General features: G+C 39.3%; 1 protein-coding gene across 1 annotated transcript in view; it reads right to left on the bottom strand.

The window, feature by feature from the left end:
- Positions 1 to 18722, bottom strand: part of Znf704 (zinc finger protein 704) — a 192674-nt gene that overhangs the window by 55538 nt on the left and 118414 nt on the right. The gene's annotated exons all lie outside the window — the stretch shown is intronic.

Genomic DNA, 18722 nt, shown 5'->3' with positions numbered 1-18722 from the left:
GGCACCTGGTGCTAAAAAGACAAGTTTAAATTGTCTCTGTACCCCTCTTAAAAATCAATTGACTTCCTTCTAGTAATGATATGACATTTGCTTTCCATATTGCTAATTCCTACTTGATTACTGTCACTTAAGTTCCCTAAGTATTTCGCAGGTCTTATCATTATACCAACTTTATCTATCATGCTCTTATGCAGTTGACAATCAGAGCCTAAATAACAGGCTTTGATTTATAGCTCTTAAGTACACCTTTTTGGTTCAGTTGGACAGATCACTAAGTTGGAAGCTAAGTTGTGGAGTCCAATATCCCTTCCAAGTTTTTATAATCACCGTTCATTTATTCCTATTAGCCTTGGAATATTGAGTAAACTTTGTATCAAGTGACTATGCTAGGAATTGGTGATGGGAGTAGGAATGGAAAAGAGAGACAATACAGAAATAAACTAATGGACAAATAGTTGTTTAGGACAATCCCTTTAATCTGTAACTCTTGCCTGCTCTCCCTCTCTCCCTGCATCTCTTCCTCCCTCCCTCCCTCCCTCTCTCCCTCCTTCCCTCCCTCCTTTCCTTTTCCTCTCCCTCCCCCTGCCCCCTCCCCTTTTACTTTTTTTTGTACAAGTACTTAGGCTTGGAGTCTTGGCCACTTTTAGCATTTTTGCTCAAATCTGGTGCTCTACCACTTGCAGTATAGCTCTACTTCTAGTTTTCTCGTGGTTAATTGGGGATGTCTCGTAAACTTTCCTTTCTTGGGCTGGCTTTGAACTACAATCCTTGGTGCTCAGCCTTCTAAGTAGCCACAAGGACCCTGCCTAATTTGTAATTTCTTTAAGAGCAGTATGTTTCCATTGTCACCTTAGAAGTTGGTCCTGTCTAAATATACTTGCTTAAGATTCATTCCATTAATTATGCACTCTGAGAAGGGCTGTTCTTCTACCTGATGCTGACATCAAGGAGGACAGTACCAATGAGAGATGCACTACAGGTTGGCTGGGCCACAAGCCATACACAACAGTCTTGCTTTGGGCTCCAGAAGCATACATGAAAGTCCTAATGATTGTTTTAACCTGTTATATCAGACAGGCCCAATAACAGTGAGGACACCTTTTCCTGGATAAATACTACCAGCTGTCTGGGTGTTTTACTAGCAACTATAGCATCATATGTATGTTCTTCTACTCTATAAAAAGTGCCATCTTGCAGAAAGTTTGTACAGCCAAATGAGAATAATATTGACTTAAGAGAACATCCTACTAAGGCTAATGGAAATGAAATGTGCCAGAGGAAAATCTTTTTCCTGAACAAGTGTCACCTCTGAGATAAAAGTTCATCAATATGGATGAAAAGCAGCCACATTCCTAGAACTAAAAACAGCACCTGACATGCAGTACCCAACAAATATTTGTTGTGAATAAATACACATTCTGTACTATTTAACTTTTTTTTTCTTTTCTTCCAGGTTCTTTTGTCCAGGAGCTTCCCCTCCTCCCAAGAGTTGGTTTGAGTATCAAATATTAAATGTTGGGGAGGGAGCTGTTATTGTTTATGTTTTTAATTCCTTCTGGATCAGCAGACTACTGACTGCTACTAAGGCAAGTTCTTAGTATTTCTAGGCAAACCCAAATCATTCCATTAGATTATTTGCCACTGTATTTCCTCTGGGTAGCTCCTTTGTGTACTTTGGTCTTTTCCTTTCTAGCTTCTTATATTTATATTAGTGGTTTTTATTATTTAAAGGCTCCAAATTGAATTTCTTTTATTGACCATTAATTTACACTTGATTGGTTAATTGTCCTATAAATGCAATTATGAATAACATAAGGGTTCCATTTTAGGTTATATAGGATGTATGGCAGCAGGAAATGGCTATGACCAGGATTGTGATATTTCAGTACAAAATTTTATTAAACAGAAAATCCTTCTGTTACTACCAATCTTACTTTTCTGCCATTTTGCCTCCAGGAACACAAACAGAAGTCAGATTTAATATTCATCAAGTCAACTGAATCCATGGAAACAATAGTGATTTCTAAGAAGAAAAAGAATTACAGATGCACACCAATCACATTTGTTGGTTGCAAATCTAAAATTCTGAGTCATCAAATTAAATTACTCATTAAGATACAGGCCAAATAAGCATATTCTGCATTCAGGTACTGATGTGTATCAGATGGAACAGGGGATGAGGTAATGTTGTAAAAGATAATTCACGCTCCTGTCTCATGGGCAGAAATGCAGACTGTATTTCTAGGATCACTATTAATTGCTCTGTCCTTTGTTTACTATCAGACTGAGTTGGGTAATTTTTACTGTTTCTTGAAGTGAGTATTTTATTGTTGCTGTCTTCTGTTGCTTTGTGGTTGTTTTTTTTTTTTTTTTTTTTTTTTTTTGAGACAGGATTGCTCTATGTGGCTCAAATTGGCCTCAAGCTTACTATGTAGTCTAGGATGGCCTTAACTCATGCTTTTCCTGCTTCAACTACCCAAATGCTGGCATTATTGACATGCACCACCGTACCTGACTCAAAGAGAGCATTTTACTTTTCTTGTAGAAAGGATACGGGCATCTAACAGGAGAGCTCTCCATTCCTGAGAACAGGTTCTAGAGTGCTTTGGACATATCCCCTAACCACAATGCATGTGTGGTAGTGGTTTTGCTATCTGTATTAGAATTCTTGCTCTTAAATTCTTTATATTCTGCTTTCCTATTTCTATTTTGGAGCTATGGAGCTATGGAGGAGAATGGTGCCCAAGGGAGGGAGGAAGGACAGAAATTCTCCATCTCTACTACCCAGAATCTTGCTTATTGTAAGACTAATTTTACCTCTTTTAAGCCTTCCTGCAAGTCAGACTCCCATGAAAAACTTTAAAAAATAATACACACCAAACTCCACCTCAGACTAATTAAGTCAGTCTCTAGGGTAGGTCTGGAGCACGGATACTTCACAAACTGCCCCAGATCCTCCAATAAGCAGCCAAGAACTTATAGAATATGACTCACAGGTGAATCACTGAGGAACCTCTCATGACAAGCAACTGGGGACCTCTTCAGAGAGGTTCTCTTGATATTATCTAATTTGTTTCATCTTTTGTTGGAAACAGTAAGGAGTGTTAATCCAAGTCATATGACATCTTGGATTGTGGGAGTCTAACTTCAAAGGCTTTGATGCCTGTAGGTCAAAAAGCTTTTCAGATTCTTTCCAGTATTCCCCTGGATGAGTCTCCTTTTGCCCAGCCTGGTTTCTAAAGCACTTATTTCCTTTAATAAGGTCCAAGGACATCAGGATACATAAAAAGAAATAAACAATTCATAAAAGGAACATGAGTCCTTTTCATGGATCACCAAAAGACATCGTCTCGTAGCCTCTGAACACTTGGAACCACACATTCAAGGAAACACCTCCATGCTGAAACTCTGAGTGACTGTGCATAGAAGCCAGATCCCTAGAAAGAGTTTGAAACCCATGTTCTTAACTATTTTTGCTTATAGCTTAGTATTTTCAAGTAAAATTAGTTACATTGTTGGCATTAATCTATACCCTTAGGATTGCATGCTTGTTCCTGAAATCTAAAAACAAAAAGTGAAAGTCTATTCAAACTAGGATTACAATATTCACCAGTCTCAATCTACTGAAGAAGCTTTATTTAAATTAAACTTGGAAGGCATGTGCTGTCAGGAACAATCCATTAAGTGCCGATCAGCAAGATTTGTTAGTTACAGCTATTCCCTCTCAGCTTCCTCTGCTGGTTTGGTTTATCTGCCTTAGGGAAAACTAAGTAAGGCCAATTAAAACACTGCTTAAACTTTATCACACACCCACTTTTGAATTGCAAAGGCACTCCATACTCTTTAAATAACTCCAATATTTAAAATCTTTCTGACACTTTTAGCTAATGAAATGCCTCAGTGGCAGAGGGTTTTCAGGAGAAAGTCTTCATGCAAAATGTCTAAAGTTTAGCTATGGTCCACCCACTAATCTGTAGTTGTTACATTAATAGCAAGGCCATTAGTTATTAGCATGTGAAGTCATTCAGCCCTCATAAGTGTTGTGCTCTGCACAACACCATTCACAGAGGATTGTTTATTCATGTTATGATCTCTTCTGTAACTGTTATTGGTTCCTACTATGTGTAAGTATGTACCAGACACTGAAGACTCAATGGAAAACTATAGTTTACACTTCAGCAGGAGGAAGGAGTGGAACAGACTGAATCCTGAAAAACTGACTTTTTAAAATTTTGTTCTTTACTCCATAACTGTTTGTTTTTTCAATTTTGGTGCCTTCTTCCTAGGAAATCATGGAATTTGATAGAGAACATATATGAAATCCATGGGCATTTCCCTCTTCTTGACCAATCCTTTCCCTGCTTATTATATTCATTTCCTAGGCACTTCCCTCTTGTTGGGATTGTTACTATTGGTCTAGCCAGTCTGTTTACCTCCAGATTTTCTTCTTCTTTTCTGGCTGCCATTTTAAGCTAATTCTTCAAATGATCTCCTGTGCAATCTTGCTAAAGCTTAACTCTTACTATATGGCCATCTCTCAACTAGAAATCCTTGATGAGTCCACATTATGTGCAGAAGAAAAGCTAACTTCTTGACACAGGATCCAACCCATTGACAGGGCTGATTGCAACCTAGAATAGTCTTTGTCTCATAAATGTAGAGTGCTTCAATGGTATAGGTATAAGTGGGCAAATGTGAGTTTTCCTAGGATAAGGCCTTCAAGTATTCAACAAATTCCACAAAGAAGTCCAAATGTTTTCAGATCTGCTAACATGTGCTTCCCTGTGCTTATTTCCCCCTTCCAATGATCTTCATCTCTAGGACTTTGGCCATGCTATGAGATACCTCAGCATCTTATAAAAGTATAGTTTAGGATGGTCTTTATAGTGTTTATTCTATCTGGAGTATTCAAACTCCCAGTTGGGGGTCACTGAAATTCTTTGTGGTTATCTCAAATGCCATACTTTCTAGAAACTAGCAACTATGGAATAAATTAATCTTCCCACAATATACTTTTATTATCTGACTGGGGAAGCTTGCCAGAGCCTGCCTTACTCATCATATCAGTGGACATTAGAATTTCTTCCTGTACAGGTAGAATATTCTTCCCCACCACACTGGTGTTGGGTTTGGCCAAAGAACCTACTTCAGATAGTGGCTGCTGGGGAGGCAATTGTATGCCCTTTCTGTGTGTAGGCTTCAAGGAAAGAGCAGGTTTCCATGAGCCCCTCTGGTACTTCTGCCATCCTTACTAGAACATATCCTGCCTATCAGATCCAAAGTGGATAAGTCATGTGGATCAAATCTGATACTAATTTGCAGTTTGCAGCCCAGTTAGGCCAAGTTCAATTTAGATCAACTGATATCCTCATAGCAGGCCTAAGAACAGTGAGTACCCATAATGATTGTTTCAATTCATTGTGCTTGGAGTGGTTTGCTACAGTTTTATTGTATCAGATAAGTGATACAATGTTTTGTCTTTCAGTCTTCCATGTGTATATCCAATTGTCCTCTCCAATTGTAAACTTCTGCTAGGTGAAGCCATGTTCTTCATCTTTGTGTTCCACGACTTATGACTTACTCCATTTCTTGCACAGAGTAGGCACATCACTTATTTATGCTGGCTTCCACCACAGAGCAGAAGATCACCAGAGGAAGTCAGTGGCTAGTGATAGCTTTATTATCTAATACTACTTTCAGTGCTCCTTGTGGTGGCACTGAAACAACCTGAAATGCTTTCAGGAAAGAACAAAGGATCGATAACTACCCAGTAGTACAGAAGTAACAGTTACTAGGCCAACAGTGGCAGAGCTTTTTTTTTCAAAATGTGACACAGGTCAATCAGCACAAAGCTTTAAGAAGCTAGAATTCATGTGCTCAGAAGGCTTCTTGCTCCTACAAATCTTCTTTGGGGATATCCCACCACCATACCCCCCACCTACATTTTTTTTTTTTTTGCCAGTCCTGGAGCTTGAACTCAAGGCCTGAGCACTGTCCCTGGCTTCTTTTTACTCAAGGCTAGCACTATGCCACTTGAGCCACAGCGCCACTTCTGGCCTTTTCTATATATGTGGTGCTGAGGAATTGAACCCAGGGCTTCATGTATAAGAGGCAAGCACTATACCACTAGACCATTAGGCCATATTCCCAGCCCCTCCTCTACATTTTTACCAAGGACTGCAGCTAATTCATGATATTTAACAGGAATAGTGTGACTATGTTTCCAGGAAATGTGTTAGGAGCTGAGGGCTGGGAGAAAGGAGGTCACTACTGCAGCTGGCAGCAGCAGGTTACTGAGCACATGAAAAATGAGCACTCTCCATACTTGCAACTGAATTTGCCTTCCAGCCCTGGATTGGTTTCATATAACTGAATACATGATCCAAGGAAATTATTTAACTTATTTAGAATGGAAAGAATTACGACTCATGGACTGCAGCCCTAGGTTGAATATTCTATACATGTTTTTAATTCATCCTCAGAGTAACAAACAGAAAAAAAGTCAAGGGCTTTAAAGATGTTGTTTTGACCAAGGTCACACAGTTATTAAATGGCAAAGCTAAGATTTACATTCAATTTCAAATCTATACATTTCCCAGGATACCTCTGCCCCTTGCTGGTGTTTCCTGCTGTGTTCCTCTGTCACCCAGGTGCACCTCGTCTTGGTAGCCACAGCCCAAGTTGAGTCTGGAGTTGACAAGCCTGTAGGTATCAAGATCTGTATCTCTGGGCCCCACCCACACTGGAATGCAGCCCTAAGGCAGTTAGGTCCATCTACCCAGCTACTTCCACTTTCTTTCCCCTACCAGTTTGAAGTTTCAGTTAAGGTTGGGGCGAGATGTTTTTTCTTTTTTGTCATTAGAGAAGTTGAGGGGACAATAAAAAAGAGTGAAATGAGAATCAGGGGGGATGAGGGAGGAGGTACTGGGGTTTGAACTCCAGGCTTCACATGCTAGGAAGTGAGGCTTTACCAAGTCTCATTCCAACCCATTTATAGTTTAGTTATCCTCCCTACCCCCAAGTTCTGCAGTTTTTGCCTGGAGCCAAGCTACAAGGCTAGAAGAAGAAGCAAGTAACTATACAGAGTGATTAATGGGACAACAAGGGTAATAGCCACACAAGGAGAGTGGATAGAAATTGTAATTAAGAACCTTTTATGATTTGCCTAATAAAACTTTGCAGTGTAAGTTTCACAAATATACAATGATTTATTATAGTTTTGGGGGCTAAAAGATGTCCGATACCATTCCAGGCTTATAGTTTCTAAAATGATTATTTAACATCTGTATTCAAGAGGATTGCTCTTAATGTATTTGCTTGATCAAATCAGTTTGATCAACTAGCCAGTAATCAAAACACTTTCTCCAAAAGGAAAATCATTAGAAGACTAAAAATATAAGGACTTTATATAATCTAACACAAAATATAAATATAATAAAGGTCAAATTCTTGGGGCTTACATATTAAGAATATAAGAAGAAGAAAAAAAAAAAAAAGAAATATGCTCCCAGAGCTAGACTGACAGACATCAGTCTATATAATCTTTTTTTTTTTTTTGTATTGTTTTGTTCTTGGAGACAAGGTCTTGCTATGTAGCTCAGGCTGGCCTTGAATTTGCGATGCAGTCCAGGCCTTGAACTTGCTATGTAGTAGGAACTCAGTCCTCTTGTTTCAACTGCACAAGTGCTGGAATAATGCTTTCTTTGGGCTAAGTGATCTTGAACAAGATACCTTCTCTATGTCTCATGTGTAAGATGGGGATGAACAAGTATTCACTACATGGGGATATTGTGAGGATTACTTGATAAATAAAGTTCTGTTAATCTCTCAATACATGTGAGTCACAGTTGCATAAAACCATAAATTGTGAGATATGATGTAAACTAAAGCAAGAACTTTTAGCCATTTACCAAGGAAAATAAGTACATAATTTTTTAAACATTTTAACGAGTTTTCATCATGTACAGGGTATACAGTGTCAATTTTTAGAGCATTAATTTTCAAAGCAATGCACTTTGTTTTGAAAGAAAATTATTCTGTTGAACTTCTAAGTGTGCTTCCTACAATGTTCTTTTCCTACAGCGGATCTGAGAATATATATGCTACTGGGAAGTGTGTTCACATTCCTAAACCACCCTTTCCCATGTTAGGAGAAAGGGCAATGCTTCATCCATATCTGGGAATTGTCCTAGGATGTCAAGACCTAAAGAGTGGCAACCAAGGGATCAATTAGAAAAATCAATATGAATGACAGTAAGCATTAGATAATGATTCTTTTGTAATCCATGTGTTATGGTTTGGATATGAACTGTCTCTCCAAAAGGTTCATGTGTTCAAGCCGTGGTCCCCAGCTGATGGCTATGTTGACAGGTGCTTGGGTCATAAGGGTGCTAACTTCATGGGTGGATAAAATCAGTCTGTGATGAATAGGTTGTCAGAAGGAAGGGTCTACTTGCAAGAAGCGGGTCACTAGAGACGTGTCTTCGAAGGAAACATTTTGTCCCTGGACCCTTCTCCCCATTCTCTTCTCTGGCTCTTACTCCCTGCTGCTGTGAGGTGAGTTGTAACACACTCCTGCAGGTTATGGTGTTTTGCCTCACCATAGGCCCAGAACAATGGAATCAGCCAACCATGGAATGAAACCTTTGAAGCCATGAGCTAAAAATAATTCTTCCTCTGAAATAGTTTCTCTCAGGCATTCAAACACACCAATGGAAAACTAACACAAAATCATTTCCAATTTTTTGGTTTCAAGAACACTGAATGGGGCTGGGAATATGGCTAGTGGTAGAGTGCTTGCCTCATACACATGAAGCCCTGGGTTCGATTCCTCAGCACCACATATATAGAAAAAGCCGGAAATAGTGCTGGGGCTCAAGTGGTAGAGTGCTAGACTTGAGCAAAAAGAAACTAGGGACAGTGCTCAGGCCCTGAGTTCAAGTCCCAGGACTAGCAAAAACAAAACAAGAAGAAAAAGAAAGCTGAATGAAAATATAATCAAGTTATATCAAGATAGTACTTGATTGATACAGTACTATGTGAAACTTGGCATATACTTCTCTCAAAAGAGAGTAATTAAGTGATGAATAATTAAGTAAATAATTGAATGATGCTGATATATAAAAACTTCATACATTCTAACTACTTGACTGTGTGTACAATTTTTTCTTTAGTCTTCTGAAAATGAGCCAAAAAGTAAAGAAATAAGAAACCCACGGCAGTTACAAAGGAACTTATTTTTGTATTGCTAAAAAGTACAGAATGATAAGCACTGACTCTATGATAGATTCCTATGGATATTTTCAAAGTGATGCTAAATTTTTAAATTAAAATATAAATGTTACATTTATACCCTTTAGACCTCTAAAACTGTTTAGAAATTGATTGTAAAATTTTAGATGTCTTAAAAAACCTGGCCCTAGCGGCTCATACCTAGATTCTGCTGCTCAGGAGGGTGAGATGTGATTATCAAGGTTTGAATTCAGCCGTGGCAGGAAAGACTTTGAGACTCTTATCTCAAATTAAGTGGAGGTGTGGCTCAAGTAGTAATGCACCAGCCTTGAGCAAAGAAGCTCAGAAACAGAACCCAGGTCCTGAGTTAAAACTCCAGAAACAGGGAGGGGGGGCACAAGCACGTGCACGCATACACACAGACACAGACACACAGACAGATAGACACACACACTATACATGAAGGCACAATTTTCTCAATTCCTGGGGAAGCTCTCTGTGTAAGGTTTTGAAGTCAGGCTCTGGAGAGAGTAGCCTATCCTCTGTGAGGTTTGAGCATTGGAATGGCAAATACTTTGAAGCTGGTTAATAGATGCTTTACTGTTTTCACATTTGAGAAGAACTTTCTCATCACTGGCTATTAATAAGGAAAATGCTACTGGCAGTAGTTCACACACTGGCTTTCATCAGCTTTTATACCTACAAAACTATTCTAAGCTTACTGGGCGAAGCTGTATTATCTTTACACATTCTTGAAAATTCTTAAAAGGAATTACTTATTTGATGATATTCTTTCCTGCTGCTCAAAATATTTCTGTATTATATCCTATTTGTTGTTTAAAAAACCTGATAAAACATGTTGGAGGCAGGCAAGAAGGATAGTAAGGGACATTCATTTTGGGACTCAAAGGTGGTAGTAAAAGTAAATGAAATAAAACGAAGACTTTCATGTATAAAAACATCCTGGAGAAGAGCAAGGTTATTTACATGTTTGGCCACTGTCCCTGCTCCTTGTTTGTGCTGAGTGTGAGGAAATCCCAGCACATTCCCTCACTTTGTTTATTTATGTTTATTTCCAGCACATTCCCTCACTTTATTTATGTTTATTTATTTATTTGTTTATTATCTGTAAAGTGGCACTCCCCAGGCCTATCTTATTTTACTGCTAAATATTTGCCCTGGTGAACTTCATCCGTTATCATAGCTATAATTTTCAATAGTCACTATTCTCAAAATCTTTCTCCTGTCCATCTTCTAAAATTGTATTCCTATCTACCTTTTGTAAAACTTCAGTTCTTCTGTAGTTTTGTAAAACAACTACAGAAGCCTGAAACTAAGAAGTATCCTCATGGGGCTGGGAATATGGCCTAGTGGCAAGAGTGCTTACCTCCTACACATGAAGGTCTCGGTTCCATTCCCCAGCACCACATACATGGAAAACGGCCAGAAGGGGCGCTGTGGCTCAGGTGGCAGAGTGCTAGCCTTGAGCGGGAAGAAGCCAGGGATGGTGCTCAGGCCCTGAGTCCAAGGCCCAGGACTGGCCAAAAAAAAAAAAAAGTATCCTCATTCCTCATCAACTTCTAATTGATACAAAATCCTTGTTCTATTTTCACTTTGTACCACATCTGCCAGGTACTCCTTCCTCAAATACATGACTCCAAGTAGCTTCCCTGCCCTGGTTTCTACCCCATTTTCTCTGTACTCCACACCATTGAAGCCATTGTTTCAGAAATCTAGTGAAAGCATCCCTCCCAGCTCAGATCATTTTCCAATCAATTCCACATTTCTGAGAGTCATTTATAAAGTTCTTCAGGATCTGCTTTCTGTCTGCTTTTAGACACCTCCCACCCAAGTGCAAATGCAGTCTTTGAAAGTTAAATTTGGGGGGGGGGGGTGGGCAGTCCTGGGCCTTAGACTCAGGGCAGGAGCACTGTCCCTGGCTTTTGTTTGCTCAAGGCTAGCACTCCACCACTTGAGCCACAGCACCACTTCTGGCCGTTTTCTGTATATATGGTGCTGGGGAATCGAACCCAGGGCTTCATGTATACAAGGCAAGCACTCTTGCCACTAGGCCATATTCCCAGCCCCTCAAATGCAGTCTTTGGACTCTAGGAATAAGCCAGACACATACATATCACAACTCTGAAGTGTTGGTGGTAATGTACTTCTATGAGAGGGTCCAGAAAAGTGCTTGGGAGGATGGTGGAAGGAGGCCCCATGAAAGCTTCTGAAAGAAAAGCCAACTCTTTTTTTTTTTTTTTCCCAGTCCTGGGCCTTGGACCCAGGGCCTGAGCACTGTCCCTGGCTTCTTTTTGCTCAAGGTTAGCACTCTACCACTTGTGCCACAGTGCCACTTCTGGCCATTTTCTATATATGTGGTGCTGGGGAATTGAACCCAGGGTCTCATGTATACGAGTCAAGCACTCTTGCCACTATGCCATATTCTCAGCCCCGAAAAGCCAACTCTTGAGGGGCTTCCTTGGGTTAGACTCAATGAGACCCAGGACTCCCAGTCAAATTTGAATTTCAATTGGACAAGTGAAATTTTTGCGTAAGTATATTCTGTGCACTATGTGGGATATATACTAAAGATCCATAATTGTTATTTATCTGAAATTCAGATTTAACTAACTTTCCTGGATTTTGATTGACTAAATTTAGCAACCCCATATTAAATCTATAGACTAGCTTGAGAATACAAACAGAGACAAGGAAACAAGGAATGAGAAGTTGTCCAATGTGGTTGCAGCCTTGATTATATGAGAGTGAGAAAAAGAAAAATTTCCAATAGTTATTGTTAGGAAAGTAAAGTCTCATCATGAAGCCTCCCCTAGGGGCTGACTATATAATTTACATTGGCCTTAAACTCAATATTATTCTGCCTCAGCATCCACAGGCTTGTGCCACCATGCCTGACTCTTAAGAAAAGGCTTTTGAATGACCTTGATCTGTCACAAGATAGTGTGATGTCATCCTCCAAACTGACAGCAATGAAACAGGCAGTACCTTTTATGAGAAACAGAGTGTGCATGTAAACTTCTATGGACCTAACTCATGTTTCCCTGGGGATAGTTGCTTGGGACTGATTATTTAAGTTGCAAACACATCTGGAACCACACAGAGCTTGCCCTTAGGTGGAAAGAGGTATATTTTCTAAAAGCTAAATTAAACATTCACATGTAAGAACAGCTATTGGTAACAGTGAATATTAAACAATTGTTTCATACAAATGTCCAGTGCAGATAATTATTTTAAATCTAAGATAAAACAATGTAAGAAATATGTAGAACAAGGAAGTGATAAACTGTGGTTTTTGTTTATATGCTACATGTTGATTTAAATAAGATTTTAAGTCATTTGTTCACATAAAGAGAACATTAAAAAACGGCCTTCTGAATCACAGATAGAAAGTTAATAGTTAAAAATTAACATATTTATCATTAATTACTCTAATCAGTACAGAACTTCTTTAAATCATATTCAGATCAACAATGATTTAAAAAAGAAATTAGCAGATTAGGGTAAATACCTTTTTGTTTGTTTATTCCAGTTCTAGGGCTTGAACTCAGGGCCTGGGACTATCCCTGAGCTTTTTTTGCTCAAGGCTAGCACTCTACCACTTGTGCCACAGTGCCACTTCCAGCTTTTTCCGTTTATGTGGTACTGAGGAATCAAACCCAGGGCTTCAGGCATCCTAGGCAGCACTCTACCACTAAGCCACATTCCTAGCCCGATAAACACTTTTTTATCTTTGTGGTACAAGGAAATGAACTCAGTGCTTTGTACTTTTTTAGCAAGCAGTCTACCACTTGAGCTACACTCCCAGTCCCTTTGCGTTTTAGTTTCTTTTTTCAGATAGGGTCTCCTGCTTTTATTCAGGCTGGTCTTAGAAGACTGTAGTCCTCCTACCTCTGTCTCTGAAGTTCTAGGACTGAAGCCATATGCCACCATGCTCAACTTGCTTTTGAATTAGGATCTGGACAACTTTGCCTGGGCTGGCCTCAGACTGCAACCTGCCCATCTTCACCTCCCAGTACTGTGTACTACTGTATCTGGCCTTCCATGTTTATTTTTTATTTTTATTTTTTGTCAGTCCTGGGCCTTGAACTTAGGGCCTGAGCACTGTCCCTGGCTTCTTTTTGCTCAAGGCTAGCACTCTGCCACTTGAGCCACAGCGCCACCTCAGGCCATTTTCTATATATGTGGTGCTGAGGAATCGAACCCAGGGCTTCCTGTATATGAGGCAAGCACTCTTGGCAGTAGGCCATATTCCCAGCCCTTCCATGTTTGTTTTATAATCAATCTGAAATTCATCTCTGATTAAGCAATAACATATATGATATGTGTATATGCAAATATACATATATAAATACATATATATGTACATGCATATATGTATATAATACACATATATGTATACATACATATATATGCTTAGAGATCCTTTACATCAAAGGCTTAAACATTAAGGGATATTTTCTACTTGTGACTTAAAAAACATTATAAGAAGACATTTTTGGGCAACTATAGATATTTGAAGGAGTGGATATTAGATGATAATAAGGACCTATTTTCATTTAGGGTGTCATAATTGTGGCAAAGTTGAAAATAAAATCCTTTTCTTTTGGCGGTACCTACTCAAGTATTATGGGTACAATGATATAATAGTTTGGAATTTGCTCTTAAAATACTATTCTTTTAAAACAGGAGTGGAGTAGATAGCAAAGCTGCCCAAATGTTAACTATTGAAGTAGGGTTATGGGTACAGGGAAATTCAGGGTATGATTCTATTCCAATGTATGTTTGAATATTTATAAAAATAAAAGGTAAAACAAAACAGGCCTTTTCTATGAGTAAATTATTTCCTTGAGAGTGCAACATATGCTACTCTTATATCTTCCTTCCAATGCACTGTAAGTTTCTCTGCACTGTAAGTTTCTCTCCCTCCTCTTTCTCACTCCTTCCCTCCCACAGTTTCTGTTATTAAAGCAGTTAAACATGTGTATCTTATTAACTGTCACTCATTTATTGACAAGAGTGTATGGACCAGATACTCTGCTTAATGATTACCATGCAATATTCATTTAGTGTTTACAACCACTTTTGATCCAGGCTTATTATGTCCATTTTACATTTGGAGAAAGTAGATAGTCCATATAGGCAGACACATAGATAATCCACATATCTGTGCTGAGGTCTAGACTTGGGTCATGTGTCTACAATAACTACCTACATTTACAAGTAAGATGGCTAGGATATGAAGGAAGATATTCATAATAAGATATTATGAAAATAATGTGGGAAATTGCTCCTGTTTCTCCCTTGCCACAGTCATGTGGCTCAGGGCCAGATCTGTGATCAGCTGAGACCCAGCATCGATTCTGTTATAGATCAAGCTGTAATTTTAAGTTGAAGAGATGCAGCTCTCAGACAAAGCAAGAGAAGCAAAGAAAAAGTGTCTTCTGGTTGACAGAAGCACTTCTGTAACTGTGTGTGTGTGTGTGTGTGTGTGTGTGAATGTGTGTGTGCGTGTGCGCGCGTGCCTCTGATCTGATGCCTGGTTATATTTTGCAGGAGTTCACTGTGGATTTTAAATAATTCATCATGCAGTGCCTCTTTGGTGAGGCAGGCAGGGGGTGGGTGGCGGGTAGAGGGAAGAGGTGAGCCTGGAGGACGCACATCAGAAGAGTGAGGAACTGGCACAGCTGCAGCCCAGCGAGACCCCGCCCCGATGAGCTCATCCCTTGGCAGTGAAAATTAGGATGACATAATGCTTCTGGAGAGCTCCTTCCAGCCCACTGCAGCAGGAGCGCTCTTGCTTTTCCTGAGCACAGGAAAAATTAGCATCGGTATTTCTAGCTGTTCTGAGGAAATGGCATTTTATTCAGGAGTGTCATGGGATACATAACATACCGCTAGCCTTACTATCAGCTCCTCAGCTCCCATACAAAATAGAAACAGCTTATTGGTAAGTAAAGTTATTGATAACAGTGCTTGGCAAACTGTGAAGGTAACCAGCATTCTTCAAAACCAGAGTCCAGTTACAACAACGAGTTTATTTATTTCTGCAAGGATTTCAGCCCCCAGAGTGTAAAAGAATAAGCATAGCAAGAAGATCAAATAATAGTGATAACCATGATCATTTATTTAGCTTCTGCCTTATGCTAGAACTGTGCTAAATGGTTTACATATATTATTTAATTTAGTTTCAATTACAAAGCAGGAACTACCATCTCCACACATGGGCACACTCTATAGATAAGGAAATGGAGGCCCAGAGAGGTGGGTCATTTGTCCAAGGTCAGACAGCAATTATTGGCAAACCAATCTGAAACTGGTTCATAGCCCAGCGCACTGCTGACCACAGTGCAAAATACAAATGCAGCAAGCAGCCTCATGGGTTCCAGCAATAGCAAGTAATCACTGAATTTGATTCTTTTCCCTTGATATAAGCAGAAACTACCTTTGTGGAAATACTTAAAGAAGTCTGAGGAAAAAATGGAATGGACCTGCAGCTTCCACAATTCCATTCCTCCCTCCTCAAAGAACCATTATTTAACCATTGGAGCTACAGTTTGGGGGAAAAGGAAACAGAGTGGCAAGGCTGGAAAGAAAAATTGAGATTAGATACTGGTGGGTAATGGCTATAATTGCAGCTACTCAAAAGGCTGAGATCTGAAGTATTGTGGTTTGAAGTGAACCCCAGTAGAAAGGACCATAAGTCTTCTCCTGTAAAAAGGTGTGCTGGAGGCATGACTCAAGTGGATAATTGACAGCTAAGCAAGCAAGCTAAGCCACGAGTTCAAACTCTGGTCCTTGATTTAGATTAGGATACAAACTACTGATGTTAAATGGCTCCAGGTGATGCATATTTCTCACAGTGTGTTTAGGTTCAAATGAGATATTGAACAATTCTGAACCCAGTGCCTGGTAGAAGGGAGAGGATCAGAAAAGAGAGGGTGTGGAAGTTTAGCACAGAGACCTAGAAATCCTTCTACCACACCTGAAGCCTACCATTCCCTTGAACCAAATAAAGCAATCCTTATTCATTGCACAAAGTGGGAACCAATCACTTATGTGTGAATTTATTTCAAGATTATTCACCAGACCCTGTTTTCCGCCCAGCTTGCTCTCTTGAGCACGTTGGCTCCAATATTGGTTCCAGTCTGGGAAACTGCTGTCTGGCTGGCAAGTGACTGAGCACTTCCCCTCAGCTGTCATGCTGAGGATCAGAAATGCAGTAATGGCTCTAAGGGATTCAACTGAAGACGGAATCTATCCTTGATGTGAGATTTCATGAAAGCGGGCTGATTATGTATAAGAATATCTCACCCATGGAGAATGGAGTTTGATTCCTACTGGAATTTTTCAGAGCTAGGATCAAATCACTAACCAAGCCCTATCACAGAGAATCATCTTTATATATGTCTCTTATGTGTGCATGCTATCTCTCTACAAAATTATGTGTCCAGCAGGGTGAGGTGGCTAAAACATCTGTTATCCTAGCTAGTGGGATAGCTGAGATTGGGAAGGTTGTTTGAAGTAAGCCTGGACAAAAGTGCCTGGGATCCCTTACAACAGAAACAAACTGAAAAAAATGCCATGTGCTTGTTATCCCAACTATATAGGAAGTATAAATAGGAGGATTACAGTCCAGATTGGCCTTAAAAAAGATGAGACCCTATCTCAAAACTAACCAGCAAAAGATATACACACACATATATGTATATATATATATATACATATATATATCCATACATATGGATATATATATCCTGGGATATATATATATATCCTAGTGCTCTAACTCTGAGATAGATCCTTAGCTCTTGGTTTTTGGAAGTAGTATAGAATGGCCTTAAACACTCTATGTAAACTAAGGTGAGGCAGAATTTGTGGATCTTTTTGCCTTTAGCCTCCCAGTATAGTACTGGGATTACAAGCATGAGCCACCATGCCCAGTTTTTTCCAGTGGGTTCAGATTGATAGCTTTCAGTTCACTTGTAAAATTGCTGATCTTTTTAAGCATCTCACAGAATATAGTAAACATTTTAAAAACTCTCATGAATTTATCATGTGTGTTCATTATCATGTCTCCGCATGATCTCATCATTAGGTGTGTACTCGAAGTAAAAAAAAATCTGTAAAAAATTAATTTACCTCTCTGATCACATTCTTTTCCTTGAGAGGTACTGAGATTTGACAGATTTAAAAACCAGCAATCTGAGATAATCTTGATGGAGTTTCAAGGATTAAATATTATTTGAAATTGAGCTTCAGTTTCGAAGACAGCCAATATATTTCCAGTTAAATTCCTACTTTTAGTGATAGCCATTCAGTGTCGCAGTCTGATGTGTGGGAGTATTTGCTATCTGCACCCCTAACTTTGGTGCATTATGGGCTGCAAGTTTTATTCTCAATTCTACAGAGCTGTCAAAATCCCTGCCAAATTCCCCAACTTCTCAGTTACCTCTTTGAGAATCACCAGATGTCTGAGTGGATAAAGAGCCCTACATGGCAGGCTCACCTACCAATTTCTCCTTCACTTTCTATACTTTCCCCACAATTGTGCCTTAGTAGACACCTGATGTCTCTGAGAAACAAATTCTCTTCAGGTATATTTCACCCACTTTTTTTTAATTGGAGGGAAGGTGGTTTGATAACATCACTTGTCCAAGCCAGTCCCATACTAAGGAAATGTTTTGCATGAAGTAGAAAAGAGCTGTCAACCCATTCATTTGTGACAAGTCCGCTGGTCATGGTAGAATTTTGAAAATCCCCTGTTGACAGAAAGAAATTAGGAGAATATATAACAAAATCCTTCAGGAGCAAATCACTAGACCAAGTCCTCACATTTAGTCTTCAGCAAAGGTCATAGGCTATAGAGTATGGAAAAGCAGTAACCATATGTTAGGATACTTAAGCCCCATGGCACTACAGGCTAGCAAAGGAATTTTCTTGACTGTTGGACTCCACTATTGTATCATCATTCCTATCTGAAATATAATAACTGAACAGGAGAAAGGAAGAAATATTTCAAACACACAAGGGTATTTTATCTTTGAAGTAATCCAACAATCAATAACAAGACCTATATGTCTAGTATAATGCTAAGCAATATGAATTAAAACTTAAAAATTTCCAGTACTTATTTATTTATTCTGGTTCCAATCCTGGGGCTTGAACTCAAGACCTGGGAATTATCCTTAAGCTTTTTTTTTTGCTAAAGGCTAGCACTCTTCCAACTTGAGCCACAGATCCACTGTTGGCTTTTTGGTTATTAATTGGAGATAAGAGTCTCACAGACCTTCCTGTGGAGGCTGGCTTCACACTGCAACTCTGAGATCTCAGCCTCCTGAGTTGCTAAGATTTACAGGAGGTGAACCACCAGCATCTAGCTCCTGGTACTTTTAATTAGTTATAGAAGAAACAAATTGATACATGTGACAATGTAATTTATTTTTTCTTCTGGTACTCAGTCTTGAACTGAA

The sequence above is a fragment of the Perognathus longimembris genome, chromosome 12, assembly GCF_023159225.1.
Source record: "Perognathus longimembris pacificus isolate PPM17 chromosome 12, ASM2315922v1, whole genome shotgun sequence".
Taxonomy (NCBI): Eukaryota; Metazoa; Chordata; class Mammalia; order Rodentia; family Heteromyidae; genus Perognathus; species Perognathus longimembris.
This window is presented reverse-complemented; position numbering and strand designations above follow the sequence as displayed.